The sequence below is a fragment of the Oratosquilla oratoria genome, chromosome 23 (genome assembly GCF_046742065.1).
Source record: "Oratosquilla oratoria isolate Oo_2021 chromosome 23, ASM4674206v1, whole genome shotgun sequence".
NCBI lineage: Eukaryota > Metazoa > Arthropoda > Malacostraca > Stomatopoda > Squillidae > Oratosquilla > Oratosquilla oratoria.
In genome coordinates this window covers 49,178,703-49,190,855 of record NC_134799.1, presented here as the reverse complement: position 1 = coordinate 49,190,855, position 12,153 = coordinate 49,178,703, and positions in this window count along the sequence as shown.

Sequence of the window (12,153 nt, the reverse complement as noted above, 5' to 3'; positions counted from 1 at the left end):
GAAAACAGATTAATATGTTTTAGTCGATTTTCGTATGATTTATTTTTGATATTTGGAATCAGTTTTGTGGCTCGCCGTTGTACTTTTTCCAGTCTGTCAATGTCTTTAATGAGATTCGGTGACCATACGGAAACAGCATATTCCAAATGTGGACGAACTAACGATTTATATAGCTTGTTAATGAGTGATGGACTTTTGAAATCAAAAGATCGCGCAATCAGTCCTAGAATCTTATTTGCTTTCTCAGAGGCTGAAATACACTGCTTGGATGATTTGAGGTCGTTACTGATAATTACGCCGAGATCTTTTTCACTATCCACTTTTGTTAACGAATTTCCAAATAACTTGTAATCGTACTTACTGTTATTTTTACCTATGTGCATTACCTTGCATTTACTTGTGTTAAATTTCATTAGCCACTTTTCAGACCATTGCTGTAATTGATCTAAATCTTCTTGAATATCTAATTGGTTTGAGTGATCATTTGCCACTCCGCACAGTTTTGTATCATCAGCAAATTTGGAAACAGTAGATTTTAGTCCATGGTCTATATCATTTATATATACTATGAATAGAAGTGGCCCAAGAACGGAACCCTGAGGAACTCCACTTGCAACACTTTTCCATCCAGAAGTTTTTCCATTTAAAACAATTCTATGTGTTCGACCATTCAACCAATTACTAGTCCAACCTAATAGGCTACCACTTATTCCATGCAAAGCTAATTTAGTAAGTAGTCTTTCGTGTGGGACGGTATCAAAAGCTTTTGCAAAGTCTAGATATACTAAATCTATATGGTTTCTTTTGTCATAATTCGAGATAACTGTGTTGTAGAATTCGAGTAAGTTAGTCACGCAAGATCTACAGTTATGAGAATTGAGAACACCTGGGAGAAGATTTATAATTTTCATTAAGGAGAGAAATATCATAGAATCATGTTATATTAAAGCTCCTCTTGAGAACAACATGAATATGAGTATGGGAATATATAAATTAGACAACTTTATAACAAACAAAATTGTTGACAGTAGCCGGGTCAAATGTCCGGCAGTGTTGAGCGAGTAAGGTCACAATGGACCTGTCCTAATTCCCCCTAATTTATTTCATTTGTATATATATTGTCACTCTTTCCTTACTCTGTACCTTTGAAAATGTCTTAAATAGACGAAAACGTTCGGTCACTTTTCATTTTATTTTCCAAATGGTTTTATTACACATTTTTTTGTGAATCACGTGTTTTTGTGATTTATTCGCATAATGGATACCACACGCCATCTCTAAGAATTTTCTTTATTCTCTCCTGGACTTAAACCTATTGTCACTTCATTGTGCTCTTCACTTATAAAGTCACATAAATTGAAACTTCGCTTCAGATTTTTGAAGAACTGTTTGGAAGAACAAGTAATGCCAAGATCGTTACTTACCAAGAGATTAGTGAAACTGCGGCAAAAACCATTTGAAGAATTTGAAAGGATTATACTACAGAAACGCATTGACATTATGAAGATCGAAGTGAGTGGTTCTTTTAAAGTTACTAGTGAAAAGAAAAGTGTATTTCATAAAGCAATTCCTGAGGAGTGGAAAGGTAAACTGTTAGACTATGTATATGGCACATTAAGAAAGGAATGTAAGAAATTAGAACTTAAACTAGAAAAGAAATTGAACCGACTAATAATTGATAGTGATTGGAACAAGCATGCTAATTCTGATTTTATTCTTAATCTTTCTGATAAGCCTTTAAGTTTTGATACAAAATGTGCCTTAGGATATGGATTAAAATTTGCTATCAACATGTCAACTATGTTGATATTACCAAAGGTTTCTGCAATCTAGAAAAATACAGTAATGTCCCAGTACAAGATATTAATGTCTGTAAAGGTTTTGTATATAATGCATTGACTGTGACAAGTTATCCAAGTTGTCCAAAAAGGTTTGTTACAGCAATAAACTCCTTAAAGAAAGAAAAGGACTCACATATAACAAAGGCAGACAAAAGCAATTGCGTAGTAATTATTAACAAAAATTATTATATAGAAAAAATTGACACATTATTAAGTGATGAAGAAACGTATGTGAAGTTAAACAAAAACCCATTAGAAACAGTTCACAGTGAATTCAATAAAAAATAAGAACTTGCTAGTTGGAAACAATGTACTTATTGAGCAACTTGTACCGTTGCCACCGTCATTACCTTATATGTACGGTTTAATTAAAACTCACAAAACCAGTAATCCAGCTAGACCAATCATTTGCTCTATTTGTTCTTGTACTTAAATTATCTAAATGGTTGGTGTCGCTACTAAGTCCACTTGTTGGTACTACTTCTCATTCTCATATAAAAAGAAAAAAAAATTGATCTCATCGAAAAGCTATCTGGACAAAATCCCTCCTTTGATTTTAATCTTGTTAGTTTTGATGTCACTAGTCTATTTACTTGAGTTTCTGTTTTAGATTTGTTAATATATTTAGAAGATGAATGGAAGAAATATGATATGCCTCTACCGCTCCACACAATAATCAGTCTCATTAAGTTATGTGTGTTAGATTCAAAATTTGAATTCAATGGTAAATTCTATATGCAAAAGTTTGGAATGAAAATGGGGAATCTCTATCTCCTGTTTTAAGCAACTTGTATATGGAACTTTTTTAAAGAGATATTTTCCCTAAAAAAATTCCTAGGAAAGACATTTGGCATAGATATGTTGATATATTGAGCATGTGGCCTATTGACTAACCTTTAGAATTTTTTTTTATTAAAGTTAAATAATTTGATATCATCAATTAAACTTATCAAAGAAATTGAAAAGAACAATAGTCTGGCTTTTTTTAATGTTATGATTTATAAGTTTGAAGATAAGTTTAAATTAGATATTTACAGAAATCTTACCAATATCCTTTCTTATATTCATTATTATTCTTACCACCACCTTAAGACTAAAGTGTCATTATTCACTTCCATGTTTCTAAGGGCCATTAGGGTTTGTTGCCCAAAATTTTTAGACCAAGAACTTGAAATCATTTATGACATTAGTAATAAATTGAAATATCCAAAACAATTAACTTAGCTATAAACACAGCTAAGAAATATTTTTATTTCTTACTTATAAACAGCAATTCAGTTTTAAGAATATTTTAATTTTCCCTCTTCATCAGAATCTAGTCAGTTTAACTCATACTTTTAATCAATTTGATGTTCAAGTTGTCTTCAAAAATAACATCATACATATACCAAGGCTTTTTCCCCCTTACTAGGGAGGTAGCCAAAAAGGAAAAGGCATAAAATCATTCCCACCCATTCTATCCCCGAAAACACTCCACACCCCTCCACCCTCCCTCCCATCTTAGCACCTCCTAGATGACGGGTCATCCTTGCACCCTGTCCACAGCACATCCACAGCAAGGCCGCTTCATTAAATCGGCGACCCCCCCCCTCTCCGTCCCCCCATATAAAGGAGAGGACGGGGAGAAATCCCTTCGGGCTGCGTCAAAATTTTGCTCACACACACTACCTCACCCCCCATCCCCCCGTCCATTCCACCTCATGCATCACAACATCTTCCATATACAACCATTTTCCATTCACCCCTGTCTTCTGTCCTCTCCCTTCCTTCCTCAACAGACATTCCCCTCTTCCCCAAAGCCCCCTTCACCCCATCCATCCATCTCATCCTAGGACGTCCCCTCATGTTCGCTCCCTCCACATCTGCCTTCCATACCTCCTTTACTAGTCTTTCTTCACTCATTCTTTCCATGTGTCCAAACCATCCTAATACTCTTTCATCAACCCTATCTCCCAGCTCCCTTTCCACCCCTGTTCTCCTCCTCACCTCTTCATTTCTCACTCTATCTAGCCTAGTAACCCCATCATACTTCTCAGACACTTCAACACTGTTAAAAGCCGGTTGATTAAAAATTCACCTGCTTCTAGTAAAGGCTGTGTTTATAGTATCCTCTGCAAAAATTGTAACTTTAATTATATTGGACAAACAGGCAAGGATTTAAAACTAAGAATAAACCAACATAGATATAACATCAGAACAGGTCAAGTTTCAAGTGGGTATTTTGTGAATTTAAGGGACTTAATCATTGCATTGATTGGGATGAAATAAAGAAAATTATCTTAGGTAAGGACATTAAGGAAAGAAATATCATAGAACCATGTTATATTAAAGCTTCATTTGAGAACAACATGAATATGAGTATGGGAATTTATAAATTAGACAATTTTATAACAAACAAAATTGTTGACAGTGGTCGGGTCAAATATCCGGCAGTGTTGAGCGAGTAAGATCACAATGGACCTGTCCTAATTCCCCTTAATATTCTTCATTTGTATATATAGTGTCATTCTTTCCTTATTTTGTACCTCTGAAAATGTCTTAGACAGACGAAAACTTTCGGTCACCTTTCATTTAATTTTCCAAGTGGGTTCATTACACACACACACACACACACACATATATATATATATATATATATATATATATATATATATATATATATATATTTATATATATATATATATATATGTAACTTGTTAACCCACTGTGGGAGAAAAGCAATCAGAAATACTAATTATATGTATATTTCGACCACTGACTGTGGTCCTCTTCAGCAGAATGATACAAAGAATAGAGTTAACAAGTATAAATATGGACAGGGAAAGAACAATTAGGAGACGCGGGCAAGGGGACTCAAGTTACTTGGGGTTGGTATGTGGGAATCTGTCCTGCCGCTTTCATAATCAATTTGTTTGCTGCCATCCATGTGATCCAGTCTGGTGATCATTGACCTTTCGATAAATTAAAATTGGGTAGGTGTTTAATGAGAGAGGATTCAATCATTTTTCCTCGAAAACTACACTGGGATTTATAAATAATTTCAGCCTTTTCCCAAGTAACTTGAGTCCCCTTGCCCGCGTCTCCTAATTGTTCTCTCCCTGTCCATATTTATACTTGTTAACTCTATTCTTTGTATCATTCTGCTGAAGAGGACCACAGTCAGTGGTCGAAATATACAGATAATTAGTATTTCTGATTTCTTTTCTCCGACAGTGGGTTAACAAGTTTCATTTTACCAATGTGCTATTACATTACGCTGTGCTATATATATATATATATATATGTATATGCATATGTATATGTATATGTATATGTATATGTATATATGTATGTATGCATACACATACATATATACCTTAACGGAATCGCCAATGTCGACGATGTCAATCAAATAATTCCGACAGTTGTCCCTGGACTCGAACCCAGGACTTGCACAGTGGAAGGTTTATGCTTCTACCGACTACGCCAATGAGACTATAAAATTCTTCAACCTCGGGGTTAATCTAATTCCCGCAGGATTTGATTCGACTGCTAACTGCCGTCCTAATCTCAATTTTACGAAGAAGCAAGCCCACTTGTAGCTAGTGGTTAAGCTGGTACATATCCTTGATAGACTTTCGTCGTTGTAATACCTGAATAGAATCGCCAATGACGACGATGTCAATCAAATAATCCCGACAGTTGTCCCCGGACTCGAACACAGGACTTGCACAGTATGTACACACACACACACACACACACACACACACACACACACACACACACACACACACACACACACACACACACACACACACACACACACACACACACACACACACACACACACACACACACACACACACACACACACACACACACACACACATATATATATATATATATATATATATATATATATTATATATGTATATATATACATGTAAATATACATATGTATATATATGTATATACAGATACATATGCAACGTAGACCACTTGGAAAAAAGTAACTAAAGAAGCAGAGCGCTTTCGTATATAACACCTTCAGTGCAAAAAGTACATATGAATATGTATTATACGAAAGTGCTCTGCTTCTTTAGTTTTCTTTTTTTACATATACATATACCTACATATACACATATATATATGCATATACCTATACATATACCTATATGTGTACATATACACATACATAGACATACACATATATATGTTGTAAGATGAATTAATGAAATATTCAATCTCTTAGGTGTCCAGCGTGCAAACGCACGCATTTTTGCTATACCACAACAGATCACGACATCTCCAGAAGCTCCCGCTGGACCTCCTATTGTGTCGGGCTCACTCGCGGCCGAGCGCAAAATGACACCTGTAGCCGCCAGTGCCAACTACAAGTCGTCATACAACCGATATAATTTTCTACGTGTTCCATGCTTGTATTTATATAAAACCTATGGATAAATACTGAGTGTCCATACTCATTTCATGTACTGTCCATTGTAGAAGTATATCAAGCAGTAGATAGTAGAGAATGGATTGTATATAACATTTTCATTTTACAACAGCCATAATTTGAATTTATATGTAAAATAGCGCCATTAACAACCGCCAGTGTTTTCCTGTACAATGATTTGAGATGTTGATCAGTCTAGACAGAGAGATTAAAGAAAACAAACCACAACTTTGTTTGTCTCAACGCCTCCAAACCCAGTGTAGACGACAAACAAATCTACATTCTGGTGGCAAACGGTCTATCCGAAGAAACAACTCAACATTCTGGCGGCAGTGGTTACGGACTCGAATTTCAACACAACATTCCCCCGAAGCAACAACTCTAGATTCTGGGGGCAGCGGTTACGAATTAAAGGATTCCACGTGCTGAGATGATAAATCAGAGATCTACATTCCGGTCCAATATAGCTACTCCCCAACTCTACGCAGAGCTGCGTCAAGCATAATGCTTACGAGCCAACGCTCTTTGCTGGATCGTCAACATCATACTACGACCCAACGCTCTTCGCTACCTCGTCCAGTTGCCCACTACGAGAAAATTCATCTTCGCTGCATTACTTCTACAGAAAAATCAAAGCAACAAACTCTTACACCATTCCTACCAACATTCTTGTCGCCTAGGAGGCAATCCCTTTTCGCTACATCGTCCAGCTGGCTACTACGAATAAATCTATCTTCACTGCATTTCTCCCACGAGTCGGACATCCTCCGCCTTCTCTACGCCACCGCGACGACTTCTTTTTCCACCCCCCGCATCTAGCTTTGCACCAGCATCGTCTTAGTCTTCGTACGAGTGCGACCTTCAAATCCACTTAAATACCAGTCTCTTCTTTGACATCTTAATTTTTGTGTATTTGCATGTTCATATTTTCTTGGCTATATTATATCTATAACTCACACGCCCAGTACAGTGTACTAGCTTTTTCCCTGTTTACAGCAGTACATCTTTCCACCAAATCGTCCAACTGCGTCCTCATTCATAAAACCACACTCTTCCCATCGAATTGTCCCACCACAACCTCATTCATAGAGCCAAAATCCTACATCATCCTGGATAAGTAGATATCTTACTGTTCCCTATATCACCTAAGAGGCATTACGGCCTGTGTGTGTGTGTGTGTGTGTGTGTGTGTGTGTGTGTGTGTGTGTGTGTGTGTGTGTGTGTGTGTGTGTGTGTGTGTGTGTGTGTGTGTGTGTGTGTGTGTGTGTGTGTGTGTGTGTGTGTGTGTGTGTGTGTGTGTGTGTGTGTGTGTGTGTGTGTGTGTGTGTGTGTTTGTGTGTGTGTGTGTGTGTTTATCAGTTTAGTCCAACTATCTTTCTGACTGGACATACCAACCCTGTACACGCAGTCGCTCTACGCTCACTTCCAATACACCAGACATGTACCCTCCCTTCTGCTAACAAGTCTTCGGAAAATTCACCTGCTACTCAAAACATCATGACAACGCAAAATCTTATCACCGTAGTTAAGCATGGTACTACATTGCCTCTCTTTAACGGCAAGAGCATCGCTGTACACAATTTCCTCTTCGAGATTGAATCAAAGATAACACGAAGGAACATCACAGACGACAAGGTAAAATATACATTCTAACATCCAGAATAGATAAGAATAACACATTAGCTGGTGACGTCATTCAGTCTGATCTATTTGAGGAAACTTAATCTTATCATGATTTAGTAGAGCACTTTAAAAAGTCCTTTACATCATTTGAGCCACTTGGATCACTCCCCCCCCCCCAACACACACACCTTTTGGCAAGAACTTACAATAATGGTCCACACCACACCATAGAAAAAAATGTCAAAATTGCTTCAACTTTTAAGAATGAAAATCGAGAAAGCCTAAAAACTCAGACTGGGTCTCAGACGACAAGATTTTATTGGAACACCTAGTCGTACTCATAGCATATTTTTGACTACTCTCCCAATTATACCCAGACACACTCCAGAAAGCTGGTACTATTCCATTCACACCAAGTATCACACTATGCGAATTCTAGAGGAAATTATCTGACACGGACAAAGCTATCACCCAGATCCAAACCCAGTCAGTACCCATTGCACCCACCCACATATAGCCCAGGTCACACGGTCCCCCTCATCACATGACACGAGATCAAGACCTACATTTTGCACTCGACATTGATCACGCCAACGCTTTCAATCAACAACTCAACTGGTTTATATATACTGCCACAAACCAGGGCACCTCGCAAACACGTGTCTCCACAGAAACCCCTCGCAATCAAACCGACACTGCGATTACCACGTTACGTGTTTCCACACGAGTGATCGTTGCTGTGTGCTGTTAGCACGGAAACAACACAGACCAAACTCTCCATATCACTCTCTCGCAAGGCATGCACGTAACATTTCTCCTTTTTGACTACAGAACACTAAGATTCAGTACACACCGATGACAGTTGCTCCATAGACGGAAATTCCCCTAATCAACCCTATCTGTACATACTTTGGATATCCCAGACATAGTTTCATATTCCTTAACATTCAATGCCACGTCTAGCAGCACCAAAATGGCAATCTTTCTCGATACGGGTTCCCCAGTCAACGTAATGTCAACACATAATTTCCATAAATTCCGCACGGCAACTAAACGTGTCACCATTTTGGAACCACCCCGACGTCAACCTCTGCAATGTAGATAGTGTACCATTCCCGATAGTTGGTAAATTCTCCCTAGACATTAGCTTCAAAGATGATTACCTATCCATTCCAGTTACGCCTACGTAGCTGACATTCATTTACCTTGATCAAAATTGTATCATTTATGCAAGCCATTTCCTCCCTACATTGCCATCAACAACTTCTCATAAAGTAGACCATTACCCAGCGCCAGTTACTTGTACTTCCTTCAAATTCAATCCGCTTCATCACACGACGATTTACCAGCTGCTAGTACAAATTGTTCCACCAACTTCATACAACAGAGCCCCCAGTGCTCAACCAATACAACCCCTTCCTAGGACTCTAAAGCTACTTTACTGACAGCTGTGGACATGCGTTCCAAACGTATCAGACGTACTACGTCCCCCCGCATGTCCAAATCAGCAAAACAAAGAAATAAATAACCATTAAATGCCGCCTGATAAAAATATCTTGCTCCTCTTAGAAGAATTCATCACCAAATCCACCCCAGTCTCAGAAGTGTTATCTAAATTCAAACACACTCATGCAGTGCTTATTAGCCCTAAGACACTTCCTTTGTGAGTATACAAATATACACATACGAGTTTTCAAGCACAAGACACCGATGTACTCTGTATGAAAGAAACTTGCAGTGTCAATTGCATCTCCCACCTTTCAGCCATCAACTCGCCAGAGAAAGGTCACACTTGCATTTTAATTGCCAATGACATTATTGCACCCCTCCATCTCACAGTTGGGACAAACATGTGTGATTTCGAAGTATATCCGTCAAGCATCAAAGTCATGCATGACCAATTTCCTACTTCTCAAATTTGTACATGATATATACATATGTGTGTATCCAAGTGTGTGTGTGTGTGTGTGTGTGTGTGTGTGTGTGTGTGTGTGTGTGTGTGTGTGTGTGTGTGTGTGTGTGTGTGTGTGTGTGTATGTGTGTGTGTATGTGTGTATGTGTGTGCATATGCGTGTATTTGTGTGTGTATGTGTGTGTGTGTGTGTGTGTGTGTGTGTGTGTGTGTGTGTGTGTGTATACATATATACATACATATGTACATATATATATATATATATTCTGTTAAAAACGACAGCAAAAGAATTATTAATTAGTTTTTTCCGTGAGCTCTCAAGCTTGCGAAAAGTAGATTTTTGGTAGGGGGAAAGGGAGTAAATCAAATTTCCAAAATTCATAGGAAACACAAAAGTTAAAACAAACACAAAAGTACAGTGCACAATAAACACAATACAAGAAAAGGATTCAAGAAATACAGCAAAAAAAAACAAAATACAAGCACAACAAAATAGATATCAAGACGTTTCGCAGATCTTTCTGCATCCTCAGTTGAAGTGAAAAAAAAGGAAAGGGAGCATATATAAAATGAATTGGGAAGCACGGGGAGAACTCACCGTGTTGCAACTGGGGGAATTCACACGCAGGACCACGAACACTGGGAGAGATCACAAATTTGCGGAAATGGTACTCGGGGAGGTCACTCCCGGGTTCGGCGCCAATCTGCTTCTCAGTCTTTTGGAACGACGTATGGTAGGAAGTTCTTCCCTTTCGCGGGGAATGGGGAGCCTCTGTGGAGGAGACCCCGATGTCTTGGGATTGTCCATCTGGCTCCTCCGAACAGGTTTCATGCTAGGGAGGAGGGCGAAGTCATTTACCTGCCTATTAATGGCAGGTTGCAGCTCCTTTATCCAGATGGCTTCCAAGATAGCCAAGCGCTGTGGGTCCTCTTTTTCACTTCAACTGAGGATGCAGAAAGATCTGCGAAACGTCTTGATATCTATTTTGTTGTGCTTGTATTTTGTTTTTTGCTGTATTTCTTGTATCCTTTTCTTGTATTGTGTTTATTGTGTACTGTACTTTTGTGTTTGTTTTAACTTTTGTGTTTCCTATGAATTTTGGAAATTTTATTTACTCCCTTTCCCCCTACCAAAAATCTACTTTTCGCAAGCTTGAGAGCTCACGGAAAAAACTAATTAATAATTCTTTTGCTGTCGTTTTTAACAGAATATGCCTCAGAGAGAATCTCCTGCCACGCTTCACCAATATATATATATATATATATATATATATATATATATATATATATATATATATATATATACATATACATATACATATATATTTCATATACATATACATATATATATATATATATATGTATGTATGTATGTATGTATATACATAGATAGATAGATATATTGTCATAGGCTTCCTAGGTTTGGCCTAAGTTGATGGACTGTATGTAATTAATTTTGAGTCAAGGGGTAAGACGAATTCAAGTTCTGGAGCAAACCCGTAACAAAGTGGAACGTATAGAGATTACAGGTAGATTATGGTACGTTCCGATTAGCAGCTCATATAAGATAGGGTTGTAAGCAAGGTTATAAGGAAGGTTGGTTAATATGGAAGTCTGCACGAAACTTAAACAATCTATATTTATGACAAAAGAAAAATAAAGGTTTACCGTTTTACATTTAAATACATACAACTCACAGTACACTGAGAGATCTAACAAATATGCATTCCTAACTAAATACATACAACAAATAATAAAACTTAAGTCCAAGATAATGGTTTACACAGATACTTGCAAATTCACACGTGGTGTAACGATCAAGAGCATCGAAGGGGTGAGAACAGGAAGGTGAAGTCCATAAGGGGGGGGTGTAGTATATAAGAGAGGGTCTGCTCGGAGCCGGTCACCTTTATATAGTCGAGGAGGGCGTGACTTGACAATTCATGGTCATGCTTCGAAGCCGAATGTATGGTGTATGTTGGGCATACGTATGAACAACGTTGGATGATGAGATGACTTCAAAACTTGGGGTGATTGAGAAATTTGTTGCTTGAGATACAAAAAGTTATTTCATGATAAATTGATACATTTATTTTTCAACGTAATCCCTTTGCAAGTTTATTCACTTATTCCAATGGTCGTGGGGTTTGCGGATCCCCTCTTCGTAGAAGCTTCAGTCTTGGTCCTTTAAATACACCTCTACGGCATCAATGACGTCATTATATGTGACAAAATGTTGACTGCTGAGCTCTATTTTCATCTTGGGAAATAGATATTAGCCTGAGGTACCCAAATCAGGTTAATAGGGCGGATGTTCAACTAGTTGGAAGCTGCAATCATGC